The sequence below is a fragment of the Oncorhynchus kisutch genome, linkage group LG1 (assembly GCF_002021735.2).
Source record: "Oncorhynchus kisutch isolate 150728-3 linkage group LG1, Okis_V2, whole genome shotgun sequence".
NCBI classification, from domain to species: domain Eukaryota; kingdom Metazoa; phylum Chordata; class Actinopteri; order Salmoniformes; family Salmonidae; genus Oncorhynchus; species Oncorhynchus kisutch.
In genome coordinates this window covers 2,030,453-2,048,344 of record NC_034174.2, presented here as the reverse complement: position 1 = coordinate 2,048,344, position 17,892 = coordinate 2,030,453, and the positions used below count along the sequence as shown (strand labels likewise).

The 17,892-nt window shown below is 44.0% G+C and overlaps 1 protein-coding gene across 1 annotated transcript in view; it reads left to right on the top strand.

Annotated features, from left to right (window-relative positions):
- The first annotated feature begins 4,264 nt into the window (after positions 1-4,264).
- Positions 4,265-17,892, top strand: part of LOC109881588 (plasma membrane calcium-transporting ATPase 2) — a 247,987-nt gene continuing 234,359 nt past the window's right edge. The window contains exon 1 of the mRNA XM_031828360.1: positions 4,265-4,397. The gene's annotated coding sequence lies outside the window, so the exon portion shown is untranslated. The remainder of the gene's footprint in view (positions 4,398-17,892) is intronic.

The window sequence follows — 17,892 nt, the reverse complement described above, 5'->3', positions numbered from 1 at the left end:
GGAGAGGTAGAGGGAGAGGTATGAGAGGGAGAGGTAGAGGTAGAGGGAGAGGTAGAGGTAGGAGAGGGAGAGGTAGAGGTAGGAGAGGGAGAGGTAGAGGGAGACGTAGGAGAGGGAGAGGTAGAGGTAGGAGAGGGAAAGGGAGAGGTAGGAGAGGGAGAGGGAGAGGTAGGAGAGGGAGAGGTAGAGGGAGAGGTAGGAGAGGGAGAGGTAGAGGGAGAGGTAGGAGAGGGAGAGGTAGAGGTAGAGGTAGAGGGAGAGGTAGGAGAGGGAGAGGTAGAGGTAGAGGTAGAGGGAGAGGAAGAGGGAGAGGTAGGAGAGGGAGAGGTAGGAGAGGGGAGAGGTATGAGAGGGAGAGGTAGAGGTAGAGGGAGAGGTAGAGGTAGGAGAGGGAGAGGTAGAGGTAGAGGGAGAGGTAGAGGGAGAGGTAGGAGAGGGAGAGGTAGAGGTAGGAGAGGGAGAGGGAGAGGTAGAGGGAGAGGGAGAGGTAGAGGGAGAGGTAGGAGAGGGAGAGGTAGAGGTAGGAGAGGGAAAGGTAGAGGGAGAGGGAGAGGTAGAGGTAGGAGAGGTAGAGGTAGGAGAGGGAGAGGTAGAGGAGAGAGGTAGGAGAGGGAGAGGGAGAGGTAGGAGAGGGAGAGGTAGAGGGAGAGGTAGGAGAGGGAGAGGTAGGAGAGGTAGAGGTAGAGGGAGAGGTAGAGGGAGAGGTAGGAGAGGGAGAGGTAGAGGTAGGAGAGGGAAAGGTAGAGGGAGAGGGAGAGGTAGAGGTAGGAGAGGTAGAGGTAGGAGAGGGAGAGGTAGAGGGAGAGGTAGGAGAGGGAGAGGGAGAGGTAGGAGAGGGAGAGGTAGAGGGAGAGGTAGGAGAGGGAGAGGTAGGAGAGGGAGAGGTAGGAGAGGAGAGGGAGAGGTAGAGGGCGACGGGTAGGAGAGGGAGAGGTAGGAGAGGGAGAGGTTAGGAGAGGGAGAGGTAGAGGAGGGAGAGGTAGGAGAGGGAGAGGTAGGAGAGGTAGAGGGAGAGGTAGGAGAGGGAGAGGGAGAGGTAGGAGAGGGAGAGGTAGAGGGGAGAGGTAGGAGAGGTAGAGGGAGAGGGAGAGGGAGAGGAGAGGAGAGGGAGAGGGAGAGGGAGAGGGAGAGGGAGAGGTAGAGGTAGGAGAGGGAGAGGTAGAGGGAGAGGTAGGAGAGGGAGAGGTAGAGGGAGAGGTAGGAGAGGGAGAGGTAGAGGTAGAGGTAGAGGTAGGAGAGGTAGAGGGAGAGGTAGAGGTAGGAGAGGGAGAGGGAGAGGAGAGGGAGAGGGAGAGGGAGAGGGAGAGGGAGAGGGAGAGGGAGAGGGAGAGGGAGGAGAGGTAGGAGAGGGAGAGGTAGGAGAGGGAGAGGTAGGAGAGGGAGAGGTAGAGGGATAGGTAGGAGAGGGAGAGGTAGAGGAGAGGTAGGAGAGGGAGAGGTAGAGGTAGGGGAGGGAGAGGTAGGAGAGGGAGAGGTAGAGGTATGAGAGGGACAGGTAGGAGAGGTAGAGGTAGGAGAGGGAGAGGTAGGAGAGGGAGAGGTAGAGGGAGAGGTAGGAGAGGTAGAGGGAGAGGGAGAGGGAGAGGGAGAGGGAGAGGGAGAGGGAGAGGGAGAGGGAGAGGGAGAGGGAGAGGGAGAGGGAGAGGGAGAGGGAGAGGGAGAGGGAGAGGGAGAGGGAGACTGTTTGCCTTGCCCAAGCAGGGTCAATACACAGGCAAGGGGAATAAAGGAGAGAGGGAGAGAGGAATAGAGAGAGGAATAATGCTAAGCTAATACAAACTGTTTCACACATTGTCACAGCCCAGATGAATGTGACTGAAACGTGGCATGTTGCCCAGATGAATATGACTGAAACGTGGCATGTTGCCCAGATGAATGTGACTGAAACGTGGCATGTTGCCCAGATGAATGTGACTGAAACGTGGCATGTTGCCCAGATGAATGTGACTGAAACGTGTCATGTTGCCCAGATGAATGTGACTGAAACGTGGCATGTTGCCCAGATGAATGTGACTGAAACGTGGCATGTTGCCCAGATGAATGTGACTGAAACGTGTCATGTTGCCCAGATGAATGTGACTGAAACGTGTCATGTTGCCCAGATGAATGTGACTGAAACGTGGCATGTTTCCCAGATGAATGTGACTGAAACGTGGCATGTTGCCCAGATGAATACCACTGAAACGTGTCATGTTGCCCAGATGAATGTGACTGAAACGTGGCATGTTGCCCAGATGAATGTGACTGAAACGTGGCATGTTGCCCAGATGAATGTGACTGAAACGTGGCATGTTGACCAGATGAATACCACTGAAACGTGGCATGTTGCCCAGATGAATACCACTGAAACGTGGCATGTTGCCCAGATGAATACCACTGAAACGTGGCATGTTGCCCAGATGAATACCACTGAAACGTGGCATGTTGCCCAGATGAATATCACTGAAACGTGGCAGGTTGACCAGATGAATACCACTGAAACGTGGCATGTTGACCAGATGAATACCACTGAAACGTGGCATGTTGCCCAGATGAATATCACTGAAACGTGGCATGTTGCCCAGATGAATGTGACTGAAACGTGTCATGTTGCCCAGATGAATGTGACTGAAACGTGGCATGTTGCCCAGATGAATATCACTGAAACGTGGCATGTTGCCCAGATGAATATCACTGAAACGTGGCATGTTGCCCAGATGAATACCACTGAAACGTGGCATGTTGCCCAGATGAATATCACTGAAACGACCTATGACAGGTTTGTGTATTTCTTTGTTGCTAGTTGTGTGTGTCTGTGTGCACACTGTGTTTGTCTGTGTGCACACTGTGTGTGTCTGTGTGTGTCTGTGTGCACACTGTGTGTGTCTGTGTGTGTCTGTGTGCACACTGTGTTTGTCTGTGTGCACACTGTGTTTGTCTGTGTGCACACTGTGTTTGTCTGTGTGCACACTGTGTGTCCTGAGATGAACACACTGGTCTGCTCTGGGGGAATTTGAGACACCTGCCGAACTGTTTGTGTGTGACAGGTGTGTGTGTGACAGGTGTGTGTGTATGTGTGTGACAGCTGTGTGTGTGACAGGTGTGTGTGTATGTGTGTGACAGGTGTGTGTATGTGTGTGACAGGTGTGTGTGTATGTGTTTGACAGGTGTGTGTGTTTGACAGGTGCCTGTACTGCAGCTAATAATTACATGGTGCTTCTAGTTCCGACAATGCAGTAATAACCAACAAGTAATCTAGCTAACAATTCCAAACTACTACCTTATAGACACAAGTGTAAGGGGATAAAGAATATGTACATTAGTGTATTCTAATGTGTGTCTGTCCAATGATATACACTATATTCACAACAACACAGTCAACTACAACAACACATATTGAACACACATTAATATACACTATATTCACAACAACACAGTCAACTACAACAACACATATTGAACAGACACATTAATATACACTATATTCACAACAACACAGTCAACTACAACAACACATATTGAACACACATTAATATATACTATATTCACAACAACACAGTCAACTACAACAACACATATTGAACAGACACATTAATATACACTATATTCACAACAACACATATTGAACAGACACATTAATATACACTATATTCACAACAGCACAGTCAACTACAACAACACATATTGAACAGACACATTAATATACACTATATTCACAACAACACATATTGAACAGACACATTAATATACACTATATTCACAACAGCACAGTCAACTACAACAGTTTCAAAAGCTTTAGACAGGTCCACACATAAAGCAGCACATGTCATGTTAGGGTCTAATGCGTTGGACAAGATCATTAACAAACTAACATGGTTGCTGTGTTAGTGCTATGCCCAGGCCTACGCTCTGATTGGCTGACGTTCAAAATAAATGTCTCAGGAAAAAAAAAAAAAAAATTGTATGTCTACCCCACTCCTTCTCTCCTTCCCATTCTCTCCCTTCATCCCTCACTCTCTCTCTCTCACTCCTTCTCTGTCTCCCTCCTTCCCTCTCTCTTCATCTCCCTTCCCCCCCTCTCTCCCTCTTTCTCTTCATTCCCCCTCCACTCTTCCCTCCTGCCCCCTCCTTCCCAACTGAAGTGCTATCTCCCAGGTGGTGGTTCTCCTCTCACAGCACAGTCCTTGGGGGGGGAAGAGTTGTCACTGCTCTGTGAGACGAGGACATTCTCTCTCACTTCTCTGATCACACACACACACACACACTCACACACACCACACACACTCCATGGTACACCGCTGACTCTCTCTGTGTGGTGAGTGAACAGTGAGCTCCAGGTTACCTATGAACAGCAGTCTCTCTCCTATCTTTTCTACTGGATTTGAGATGATATCGTTGCATCGCTAGCTAGCATCCAAGTAAGTAATGCTTTAATGTCAATGCCGCCGCTGCTGCTGCCTTCTTTGTGCGATTTACTACACTACAGCATGTTTCTCTCCGTCTGGGGTGTTACATGACTAGCGAGTAGAAGCTTAGCTCCCATGCAGAGCAAGAAGGAGGGAGAGAAGGAGAGAGGATGCAGGGAGAGAGGGAGCAGGGAGAGAGGGAGCAAGGAGAGAAGGAGAGAGGATGCAGGGAGAGAGGGAGCAGGGAGAGAGGGAGGAAGGAGAGAAGGAGAGGATGCAGGGAGAGAGGGGGCAGGGAGAGAGGGAGCAAGGAGAGAAGGAGAGAGGATGCAGGGAGAGAGGGAGCAGGGAGAGAGGGAGGAAGGAGAGAAGGAGAGAGGATGCAGGGAGAGAGGGGGCAGGGAGAGAGGGAGCAAGGAGAGAAGGAGAGAGGATGCAGGGAGAGAGAGAGCAAGGAGAGAAGGAGAGAGGATGCAGGGAGAGAGGGAGCGTGGTTAGGGGGAGAGAGGGAGCAGGGAGAGAAGGAGAGAGGATGCAGGGAGAGAGGGAGCAAGGAGGAGAAGGAGAGAGGATGCAGGGAGGAGAGGTAGCAAGGAGAGAGGATGCAGGGAGAGAGGGAGCAAGGAGAGAGGATGCAGGGAGAGAGGGAGCAGGGGGAGAGGGAGCAAGGAGAGAAGGAGAGGGGATGCAGGGAGAGAGGGAGAAAGGAGAGAGGAGCAAGGAGAGAAGGAGAGGGGATCCAGGGAGAGAGGGAGAAAGGAGAGAGGATGCAGGGAGAGAGGGAGCAGGGAGAGAGGGAGCGTGGTTAGGGGGAGAGAGGGAGCAGGGAGAGAAGGAGAGAGGATGCAGGGAGAGAGGGAGCGTGGTTAGGGGGAGAGAGGGAGCAGGGAGAGAAGGAGAGAGGATGCAGGGAGAGAGGGAGCGTGGTTAGGGGAGAGAGGGAGCAGGGAGAGAAGGAGAGAGGATGCAGGGAGAGAGGGAGCACGGAAAGAGGGAAAGGGAGAAAGATGGAGCAGGGAGTGAGGGAGCAGGGAGTGAGGGAGCACAGAGGGAGGGAGCACGGTGAGAGGAAGCACAGAGAGAGGGAGCACGGAGAGAGGGAGGGAGGGAGGGAGGGAAGTAGGGGAGAGAAGGGCACTGAGGGAGCACGGAGAGAGTGAGAAAATGTACAACAGTGGTGAACAGTTCAGGTTGTACACAGGCAGGATGGTAAGCAGGCAGTCTGGTAAGCAGGCAGACAGGCAGGGAAACAGGCAGGCTGGTAAGCAGGCAGACAGGGAAAACAGGCTGGCTAGTAGGTAAGCAGGGTACTGTGGTGTACCAGGAGTGTGTTTAATAGTTGAGACATGGCGGCACGTGGAGAAAGAAATCCTGTCAGGAATGTGGTGTGCTGTGGAGTTGCCTGGCTGGTCTCTAGAAGCTGATTCAGTCCTCCAGCTGCTCTGACCTGTCTCTCTGAAGGGTTTCCTGCATTAGGTTTCAGCTCTCGCTGTTCAGGTCAGCTACTGTGGAGCTCCGCTCTGTGTGGGATAGAGCAGCCTCAGGCCTCTACTGTGGAGCTCCGCTCTGTGTGGGATAGAGCAGCCTCATGCCTCTACTGTGGAGCTCCGGTCTGTGTGGGATAGAGCAGCATCATGCCTCTACTGTGGAGCTCCGCTCTGTGTGGGATAGAGCAGCCTCATGCCTCTACTGTGGAGCTCCGCTCTGTGTGGGATAGAGCAGCCTCATGCCTCTACTGTGGAGCTCCGCTCTGTGTGGGATAGAGCAGCCTCATGCCTCTACTGTGGAGCTCCGCTCTGTGTGGGATAGAGCAGCCTCATGCCTCTACTGTGGAGCTCCGCTCTGTGTGGGATAGAGCAGCCTCATGCCTCTACTGTGGAGCTCCGCTCTGTGTGGGATAGAGCAGCCTCATGCCTCTACTGTGGAGCTCCGCTCTGTGTGGGATAGAGCAGCCTCATGCCTCTACTGTGGAGCTCCGCTCTGTGTGGGATAGAGCAGCCTCATGCTTGTTTAATAGTATGTCCTCTCTTTCCTGTACCCTTGGAAACTTGAAATGGTACAGATGAACTCTTGTCTGTCTGTGGACTAAGGGATGGTGTTTGCCATTTCTGCTGTCTTTAGAAGAGGTTAAACTAGACCAATGTGTTATAGTATGTAGAGGTTCAACTAGACCATGGTGTTATAGTATGTAGAGCTGGAGCCTAAACTAGACCATGGTGTTATAGTATGTAGAGTTTCAACTAGACCATGGTGTTATAGTATGTAGAGCTGGAGGTTAAACTAGACCATGGTGTTATAGTATGTGGAGGTTAAACTAGACCAAGGTGTTACAGTATGTAGAGGTTCAACTAGACCATGGTGTTATAGTATGTGGAGGTTAAACTAGACCATGGTGTTATAGTATGTGGAGGTTAAACTAGACCATGGTGTTACAGTATGTAGAGGTTCAACTAGACCATGGTGTTATAGTATGTGGAGGTTAAACTAGACCATGGTGTTATAGCATGTAGAGGTTAAACTAGACCATGGTGTTACAGTATGTAGAGGTTAAACTAGACCATGGTGTTATAGTATGTAGAGGTTAAACTAGACCATGGTGTTATAGTATGTAGAGCTGGAGCCTAAACTAGACCATGGTGTTATAGTATGTAGAGTTTCAACTAGACCATGGTGTTATAGTATGTAGAGCTGGAGGTTAAACTAGACCATGGTGTTATAGTATGTGGAGGTTAAACTAGACCAAGGTGTTACAGTATGTAGAGGTTCAACTAGACCATGGTGTTATAGTATGTGGAGGTTAAACTAGACCATGGTGTTATAGTATGTGGAGGTTAAACTAGACCATGGTGTTACAGTATGTAGAGGTTCAACTAGACCATGGTGTTATAGTATGTGGAGGTTAAACTAGACCATGGTGTTATAGCATGTAGAGGTTAAACTAGACCATGGTGTTACAGTATGTAGAGGTTAAACTAGACCATGGTGTTATAGTATGTAGAGGTTAAACTAGACCATGGTGTTATAGTATGTAGAGGTGGAGGTTAAACTAGACCATGGTGTTACAGTATGTAGAGGTTAAACTAGACCATGGTGTTATAGTATGTAGAGGTTAAACTAGACCATGGTGTTACAGTATGTAGAGGTGGAGGTTAAACTAGACCACGGTGTTATAGTATGTAGAGGTGAAGGTTAAACTAGACCATGGTGTTATAGTATGTAGAGGTTAAACTAGACCATGGTGTTATAGTATGTAGAGGTGGACGTTAAACTAGACCACGGTGTTATAGTATGTAGAGGTGAAGGTTAAACTAGACCATGGTGTTATAGTATGTAGAGGTTAAACTAGACCATGGTGTTACAGTATGTAGAGGTGGACGTTAAACTAGACCATGGTGTTATAGTATGTAGAGGTTAAACTAGACCATGGTGTTATAGTATGTGGAGGTTAAACTAGACCATGGTGTTATAGTATGTGGAGGTTAAACTAGACCATGGTGTTATAGTATGTGGAGGTTAAACTAGACCATGGTGTTACAGTATGTAGACGTTAAACTAGACCATGGTGTTATAGTATGTAGAGGTTAAACTAGACCATGGTGTTATAGTATGTAGAGGTTAAACTAGACCATGATGTTACAGTATGTGGAGGTTAAACTAGACCATGGTGTTATAGTATGTAGAGGTGGAGGTTAAACTAGACCATGGTGTTATAGTATGTAGAGGTTAAACTAGACCATGGTGTTATAGTATGTAGAGGTGGAGGTTAAACTAGACCATGGTGTTATAGTATGTAGAGGTTAAACTAGACCATGGTGTTATAGTATGTAGAGGTTAAACTAGACCATGGTGTTATAGTATGTAGAGGTGGAGGTTAAACTAGACCATGGTGTTACAGTATGTAGAGGTTAAACTAGAGCATGGTGTTATAGTATGTAGAGGTTAAACTAGACCATGGTGTTACAGTATGTAGAGGTGGAGGTTAAACTAGACCACGGTGTTATAGTATGTAGAGGTGAAGGTTAAACTAGACCATGGTGTTATAGTATGTAGAGGTTAAACTAGACCATGGTGTTATAGTATGTAGAGGTGGACGTTAAACTAGACCACGGTGTTATAGTATGTAGAGGTGAAGGTTAAACTAGACCATGGTGTTATAGTATGTAGAGGTTAAACTAGACCATGGTGTTATAGTATGTAGAGGTGGAGGTTAAACTAGACCATGGTGTTATAGTATGTGGAGGTTAAACTAGACCATGGTGTTATAGTATGTGGAGGTTAAACTAGACCATGGTGTTACAGTGTGTAGAGGTTAAATTAGACCATGGTGTTATAGTATGTAGAGGTTAAACTAGACCATGATGTTACAGTATGTGGAGATAAACTAGACCATGATGTTATAGTATGTAGAGGTGGAGGTTAAACTAGACCATGGTGTTATAGTATGTAGAGTTTAAACTAGACCATGGTGTTATAGTATGTAGAGGTGGAGGTTAAACTAGACCATGGTGTTATAGTATGTAGAGGTTAAACTAGACCATGGTGTTATAGTATGTAGAGGTTAAACTAGAGAATGATGTTATAGTATGTAGAGGTTAAACTAGACCATGGTGTTATAGTATGCAGAGGTGGAGGTTAAACTAGACCATGGTGTTACAGTATGTAGAGGTTAAACTAGACCATGGTGTTATAGTAGGTAGAGGTTAAACTAGACCATGGTGTTATAGTATGTAGAGGTGGAGGTTAAACTAGACCATGGTGTTATAGTATGTGGAGGTTAAACGAGACCATGGTGTTATAGTATGTAGAGGTTAAACTAGACCAAGGTGTTATAGTATGTAGAGGTTAAACTAGACCATGGTGTTACAGTATGTAGAGGTTAAATTAGACCATGGTGTTATAGTATGTAGAGGTTAAACTAGACCATGGTGTTACAGTATGTAGAGGTGGACGTTAAACTAGACCATGGTGTTATAGTATGTAGAGGTTAAACTAGACCATGGTGTTATAGTATGTAGAGGTTCAACTAGACCATGGTGTTATAGTATGTAGAGGTTAAACTAGACCATGATGTTACAGTATATGGAGGTTAAACTAGACCATGGTGTTATAGTATGTAGAGGTGGAGGTTAAACTAGACCATGGTGTTATAGTATGTAGAGGTTAAACTAGACCATGGTGTTATAGTATGTAGAGGTTAAACTAGACCATGGTGTTATAGTATGTAGAGGTTAAACTAGACCATGGTGTTATAGTATGTAGAGGTTAAACTAGACCATGGTGTTATAGTATGTATAGGTTAAACTAGACCATGGTGGTATAGTATGTAGAGGTGGAGGTTAAACTAGACCATGGTGTTATAGTATGTAGAGGTTAAACTAGACCATGGTGTTACAGTATGTAGAGGTTAAATTAGACCATGGTGTTATAGTATGTAGAGGTTAAACTAGACCATGGTGTTACAGTATGTAGAGGTTAAACTAGACCATGGTGTTATAGTATGTAGAGGTTAAACTAGACCATGGTGTTACAGTATGTAGAGGTGGACGTTAAACTAGACCATGGTGTTATAGTATGTAGAGGTTAAACTAGACCATGGTGTTATAGTATGTAGAGGTTAAACTAGACCATGGTGTTATAGTATGTAGAGGTTCAACTAGACCATGGTGTTATAGTATGTAGAGCTGGAGGTTAAACTAGACCATGGTGTTATAGTATGTAGAGGTTCAACTAGACCATGGTGTTATAGTATGTAGAGCTGGAGGTTAAACTAGACCATGGTGTTATAGTATGTGGAGGTTAAACTAGACCAAGGTGTTACAGTATGTAGAGGTTCAACTAGACCATGGTGTTATAGTATGTGGAGGTTAAACTAGACCATCGTGTTATAGTATGTGGAGGTTAAACTAGACCATGGTGTTACAGTATGTAGAGGTTCAACTAGACCATGGTGTTATAGTATGTGGAGGTTAAACTAGACCATGGTGTTATAGCATGTAGAGGTTAAACTAGACCATGGTGTTACAGTATGTAGAGGTTAAACTAGACCATGGTGTTATAGTATGTAGAGGTTAAACTAGACCATGGTGTTATAGTATGTAGAGGTGGAGGTTAAACTAGACCATGGTGTTACAGTATGTAGAGGTTAAACTAGACCATGGTGTTATAGTATGTAGAGGTTAAACTAGACCATGGTGTTACAGTATGTAGAGGTGGAGGTTAAACTAGACCACGGTGTTATAGTATGTAGAGGTGAAGGTTAAACTAGACCATGGTGTTATAGTATGTAGAGGTTAAACTAGACCATGGTGTTATAGTATGTAGAGGTGGACGTTAAACTAGACCACGGTGTTATAGTATGTAGAGGTGAAGGTTAAACTAGACCATGGTGTTATAGTATGTAGAGGTTAAACTAGACCATGGTGTTACAGTATGTAGAGGTGGACGTTAAACTAGACCATGGTGTTATAGTATGTAGAGGTTAAACTAGACCATGGTGTTATAGTATGTGGAGGTTAAACTAGACCATGGTGTTATAGTATGTGGAGGTTAAACTAGACCATGGTGTTACAGTATGTAGACGTTAAACTAGACCATGGTGTTATAGTATGTAGAGGTTAAACTAGACCATGGTGTTATAGTATGTAGAGGTTAAACTAGACCATGATGTTACAGTATGTGGAGGTTAAACTAGACCATGGTGTTATAGTATGTAGAGGTGGAGGTTAAACTAGACCATGGTGTTATAGTATGTAGAGGTTAAACTAGACCATGGTGTTATAGTATGTAGAGGTGGAGGTTAAACTAGACCATGGTGTTATAGTATGTAGAGGTTAAACTAGACCATGGTGTTATAGTATGTAGAGGTTAAACTAGACCATGGTGTTATAGTATGTAGAGGTGGAGGTTAAACTAGACCATGGTGTTACAGTATGTAGAGGTTAAACTAGAGCATGGTGTTATAGTATGTAGAGGTTAAACTAGACCATGGTGTTACAGTATGTAGAGGTGGAGGTTAAACTAGACCACGGTGTTATAGTATGTAGAGGTGAAGGTTAAACTAGACCATGGTGTTATAGTATGTAGAGGTTAAACTAGACCATGGTGTTATAGTATGTAGAGGTGGACGTTAAACTAGACCACGGTGTTATAGTATGTAGAGGTGAAGGTTAAACTAGACCATGGTGTTATAGTATGTAGAGGTTAAACTAGACCATGGTGTTATAGTATGTAGAGGTGGAGGTTAAACTAGACCATGGTGTTATAGTATGTGGAGGTTAAACTAGACCATGGTGTTATAGTATGTGGAGGTTAAACTAGACCATGTTGTTACAGTGTGTAGAGGTTAAATTAGACCATGGTGTTATAGTATGTAGAGGTTAAACTAGACCATGATGTTACAGTATGTGGAGATAAACTAGACCATGATGTTATAGTATGTAGAGGTGGAGGTTAAACTAGACCATGGTGTTATAGTATGTAGAGTTTAAACTAGACCATGGTGTTATAGTATGTAGAGGTGGAGGTTAAACTAGACCATGGTGTTATAGTATGTAGAGGTTAAACTAGACCATGGTGTTATAGTATGTAGAGGTTAAACTAGAGAATGATGTTATAGTATGTAGAGGTTAAACTAGACCATGGTGTTATAGTATGCAGAGGTGGAGGTTAAACTAGACCATGGTGTTACAGTATGTAGAGGTTAAACTAGACCATGGTGTTATAGTAGGTAGAGGTTAAACTAGACCATGGTGTTATAGTATGTAGAGGTGGAGGTTAAACTAGACCATGGTGTTATGGTATGTGGAGGTTAAACGAGACCATGGTGTTATAGTATGTAGAGGTTAAACTAGACCAAGGTGTTATAGTATGTAGAGGTTAAACTAGACCATGGTGTTACAGTATGTAGAGGTTAAATTAGACCATGGTGTTATAGTATGTAGAGGTTAAACTAGACCATGGTGTTACAGTATGTAGAGGTGGACGTTAAACTAGACCATGGTGTTATAGTATGTAGAGGTTAAACTAGACCATGGTGTTATAGTATGTAGAGGTTAAACTAGACCATGGTGTTATAGTATGTAGAGGTTAAACTAGACCATGATGTTACAGTATATGGAGGTTAAACTAGACCATGGTGTTATAGTATGTAGAGGTGGAGGTTAAACTAGACCATGGTGTTATAGTATGTAGAGGTTAAACTAGACCATGGTGTTATAGTATGTAGAGGTTAAACTAGACCATGGTGTTATAGTATGTAGAGGTTAAACTAGACCATGGTGTTATAGTATGTAGAGGTTAAACTAGACCATGGTGTTATAGTATGTAGAGGTTAAACTAGACCATGGTGTTATAGTATGTAGAGGTGGAGGTTAAACTAGACCATGGTGTTATAGTATGTAGAGGTTAAACTAGACCATGGTGTTACAGTATGTAGAGGTTAAATTAGACCATGGTGTTATAGTATGTAGAGGTTAAACTAGACCATGGTGTTACAGTATGTAGAGGTTAAACTAGACCATGGTGTTATAGTATGTAGAGGTTAAACTAGACCATGGTGTTACAGTATGTAGAGGTGGACGTTAAACTAGACCATGGTGTTATAGTATGTAGAGGTTAAACTAGACCATGGTGTTATAGTATGTAGAGGTTAAACTAGACCATGGTGTTATAGTATGTAGAGGTGGAGGTTAAACTAGACCATGGTGTTACAGTATGTAGAGGTTAAACTAGACCATGGTGTTATAGTATGTAGAGGTGGAGGTTAAACTAGACCATGGTGTTATAGTATGTAGAGGTTAAACTAGACCATGGTGTTACAGTATGTAGAGGTGGAGGTTAAACTAGACCACGGTGTTATAGTATGTAGAGGTGAAGGTTAAACTAGACCATGGTGTTATAGTATGTAGAGGTTAAACTAGACCATGGTGTTATAGTATGTAGAGGTTAAACTAGACCATGGTGTTATAGTATGTAGAGGTTAAACTAGACCATGGTGTTACAGTATGTAGAGGTTAAACTAGACCATGGTGTTATAGTATGTATAGGTTAAACTAGACCATGGTGTTACAGTATGTAGAGGTGGACGTTAAACTAGACCATGGTGTTATAGTATGTAGAGGTTAAACTAGACCATGTTGTTATAGTATGTGGAGGTTAAACTAGACCATGGTGTTACAGTATGTAGAGGTTAAACTAGACCATGGTGTTATAATATGTAGAGGTGGACGTTAAACTAGACCATGGTGTTATAGTATGTGGAGGTTAAACTAGACCATGGTGTTATAGTATGTGGAGGTTAAACTAGACCATGGTGTTATAGTATGTAGAGGTGGAGGTTAAACTAGACCATGGTGTTATAGTATGTAGAGGTTAAACTAGACCATGATGTTACAGTATGTAGAGGTTAAACTAGACCATGATGTTACAGTATGTAGAGGTTAAACTAGACCATGGTGTTATAGTATGTAGAGGTGGATGTTAAACTAGACCATGGTGTTATAGTATGTAGAGGTTAAACTAGACCATGGTGTTATAGTATGTAGAGGTGGAGGTTAAACTAGACCATGGTGTTATAGTATGTAGAGGTTAAACTAGACCATGGTGTTATAGTATGTGGAGGTTAAACTAGACCATGGTGTTATAGTATGTAGAGGTTAAACTAGACCATGGTGTTATAGTATGTAGAGGTTAAACTAGACCATGGTGTTACAGTATGTAGAGGTTAAGGTTAAACTAGACCATGGTGTTATAGTATGTAGAGGTGGAGGTTAAACTAGACCATGGTGTTACAGTATGTATAGGTTAAACTAGACCATGGTGTTATAGTATGTAGAGGTTAAACTAGACCATGGTGTTATAGTATGTAGAGGTTAAACTAGACCATGGTGTTACAGTATGTAGAGGTTAAGGTTCAACTAGACCATGGTGTTACAGTATGTAGAGGTTAAACTAGACCATGGTGTTATAGTATGTATAGGTTAAACTAGACCATGGTGTTATAGTATGTGGAGGTTAAACTAGACCATGGTGTTACAGTATGTAGAGGTGAAGGTTAAACTAGACCATTGAATGTAGTCCTTCAGGGATGGATAGCTGTGACCTCCACAACACACAGAGAGAGAGAGAGAGAGAGAGAGAGAGAGGAGAGAGAGAGAGAGAGAGAGAGGAGGATCAAGACGAACACAGAGAGGACCCATGCCGAGTGGATTCTCCATCCAGGCCACACCCCCACCCCAACCAATCAACATCCCCCCAAGTCAACCATGCTCACACCCCATTTAGGCCGCCTCAGATCAGCCCCTCATGCCCCTCCTTCCCACCCCATGCCCCTCACTCCCGCAAATAGGACCTCAACATAAAATTCACACATACGCCCAAGCCGTGAGCAGGCAAACAGGACCAACTCCCACTCTTACACCAGCCCAAGCCAATGGCATGTACCAGATGCTCAGCAGGCTCTGCTCACACTTACTGGACTGAGGCCAAACCACACGACCAACAACATTGGACCCTTTATGATACACAAAGCCTTCACAATCTCATCCTGGAATATCCAAGGCATGAGGTCATCTGCCTTTGGCCTAAAGAGCAGGAACCTGGACTTCATAAAATAAATCGGAAATGCAGACATTGTCATCCTACAAGAAACATGGTATAGAGGAGATGGACCCACTGGTTGCCCTCTAGGTTACAGAGAGCTAGTAGTCCCATCCACCAAACTACCAGGTGTGAAACATGGTATAGAGGAGATGGACCCACTGGTTGCCCTCTAGGTTACAGAGAGCTAGTAGTCCCATCCACCACACTACCAGGTCTGAAACATGGTATAGAGGAGATGGACCCACTGGTTGCCCTCTAGGTTACAGAGAGCTAGTAGTCCCATCCACCAAACTACCAGGTGTAAAACCTGGTATAGAGGAGACAGACCCACTGGTTGCCCTCTAGGTTACAGAGAGCTGGTAGTCCCATCCAACAAACTACCAGGTGTGAAACAGGGAAGGGACTCAGGGGGTATGCTAATTTGGTATAGAGCAGACCTAACTCACTCCATTAAATTAATCAAAACAGGAACATTCTACATGTGGCTAGAAATTCAAAAGGAAATTATCCTAATAGAGAAAAATGTCCTCCTGTGTGCTACCTATATCCCCCCACTAGAATCCCCATATTTAATGAAGACAGCTTCTCCATTCTGGAGGGGGAAATCAATCATTTCCAGGCCCAGAGACATATACCTGTCTGTGGCGACCTAAATGCCAGAACCGGACAAGAACCTGAAACCCTCAGCACACAGGGGGACAAACACCTGCCTGCAGGTGACAGCAATCCCTCCCCCATATGCCCCCCTAGGCACAACTACGACAACATAACCAACAAAAACATGTCACAACTCCTGCAGCTCTATCGCACGCTGGGTATGTTCATAGTAAATGGTAGGCTTCGAGGGGACTCCTATGGTAGGTACACCTATAGCTCATCTCTTGGCAGTAGTACTGTAGACTACTTAATCACTGACCTCAACCCAGAGTCTCTCAGAGAGTTCACAGTCAGCCTACTAACACCCCTATCAGACCACAACAAAATCACAGTCTACTTGAACAGAGCAATACTCAATGATGAGGCATCAAAGACAAAGGAACTGAATAATACCAAGAAATGCTATAGATGGAAAAAAAAGTATTGTGGAAAACTAAATAAAAACAATTAGGCAACAACAAATGCAATCCCTTTTAGACAACTTCCTGAACAAACCGTTCCACTGTAATAGTGAAGGTGTAAACTTGGTAGTAGAAAACCTAATCAGTATATTTGACCTATCAGCTCCCCTATCAAATCTAAACATTACAAACAGAAAACCAAAGAAAATGAACAACAATGACAAATAGTTTGATGAAGAATGCAAAAACTTAAAGAATTGTCCAACCAAAAACATACAGACGTAGAAAACCTGAGTCTACGCCTTCACTGTGGTGAATCACTAAAACAAAACATAAATACACTACGGGAAAAGAAGGAACAGCACGTCAGAAATCAGCTCAATGTAAGTAAAGAATCCATAGGCTCTAACCACTTCTGGAAAAATTGGAAAACACTAAACAAATAGCAAAACGAATAGTTATCTATCCAAAACGGTGATGTATGGGTCAACCTCTTCTCCAATCTTTTTGGCATATAACAACGAACAAACAGTAAAAAAATATACATGATGAAATACAAATCTTAGAGTCAACTATTAAAGACGACCAGGTTTTCTACGATTATCACTGGATTCTCCAATTACCTTGAATGAACTACAGGACAAAATACAAACCCTCCAACCCAAAAAGGTCTGTGGTGTTGATGGTATCCTCAATGAAATTATAAAATATATAGACAAATTCCAATTGGCTAGACTTTTAAACTCTTTAACATCATCCTCAGCTCTGGCATCTTCCCCAATATTTGGAACCAAGGACTGATCACATTTGACCCCAATAACTACCATGAGATATGCGTCAACAGTAACCTTGGGGAAATGCTCTACATAATCATTAACAGCAGACTAGATGAGTTGGCTTTTTACCAAATTTCCATATGACAGACCACATATTCACCCTGAACACCGTAATTAACAAACAAACAAACCAAAACAAAGGAAAAGTCTTCTCATGTTTTGTTGATTTCAAAAAAGCTTTTGACTCAATTTGGCATGAGGGTCTGCTATACAAATTGATGGAAAGTGGTGTTGGGGGAACAACATACGATATTATATAATCCATGTAAAGAAACAACAAGTGTGTGGTTAAAACTGGCAAAAAACACACACATTTCTTTCCACAGGGCCATGGAGTGAGACAGGGATGTAGATTAAGCCCCACCTTCTTCAATATATATATCAACGAATTGTCGAGGGCACTAGAAAAGTCTGCAGTGCCTGGCCTCACCCTACTAGAACCTGAAGTCAAATGTCTACTGTTTGCTGATGATCTGGTGCCTCTGTCACCAACCAAGGAGGGTCTACAGCAGCACCTAGATCTTCTGCACAGATTCTGCCAGACCTGGTCCCTGACAGTAAATCTCAGTAAGACCAAAATAATGGTGTTCCAAAAAAGGTCCAGTCACTACAGGACTACAAATTCCATGAAGTTGCCCTAGAACACACAAAAAAACTATATGTTGCCTAAACATCAGGTAACTTCCACAAAGCTGTGAACAAGCAGAGAGACAAGGCAAGAAGGGCCTTCTATGCCATCAAAAGGAACACAAAATTTGACGTACCAATTAGGATCTGGCTAAAAATACTTGAATCAGTCATAGAGCCCATTGCCCTTTATAAATGTGAGGTCTGGGGTCCGCTCACCAACCAAGAATTCACAAAATGGGACAAACAGCAAATTGAGATTCTGCAGAATTCTGCAAAAATAAGTCATATTAGGTCTATACACGCTAATGATCAAAATCAAGAAAAGAGCCGTTCAATTCTACAACCATCTAAAAGGAAGCGATTCCCAAACCTTCCACAACAAAG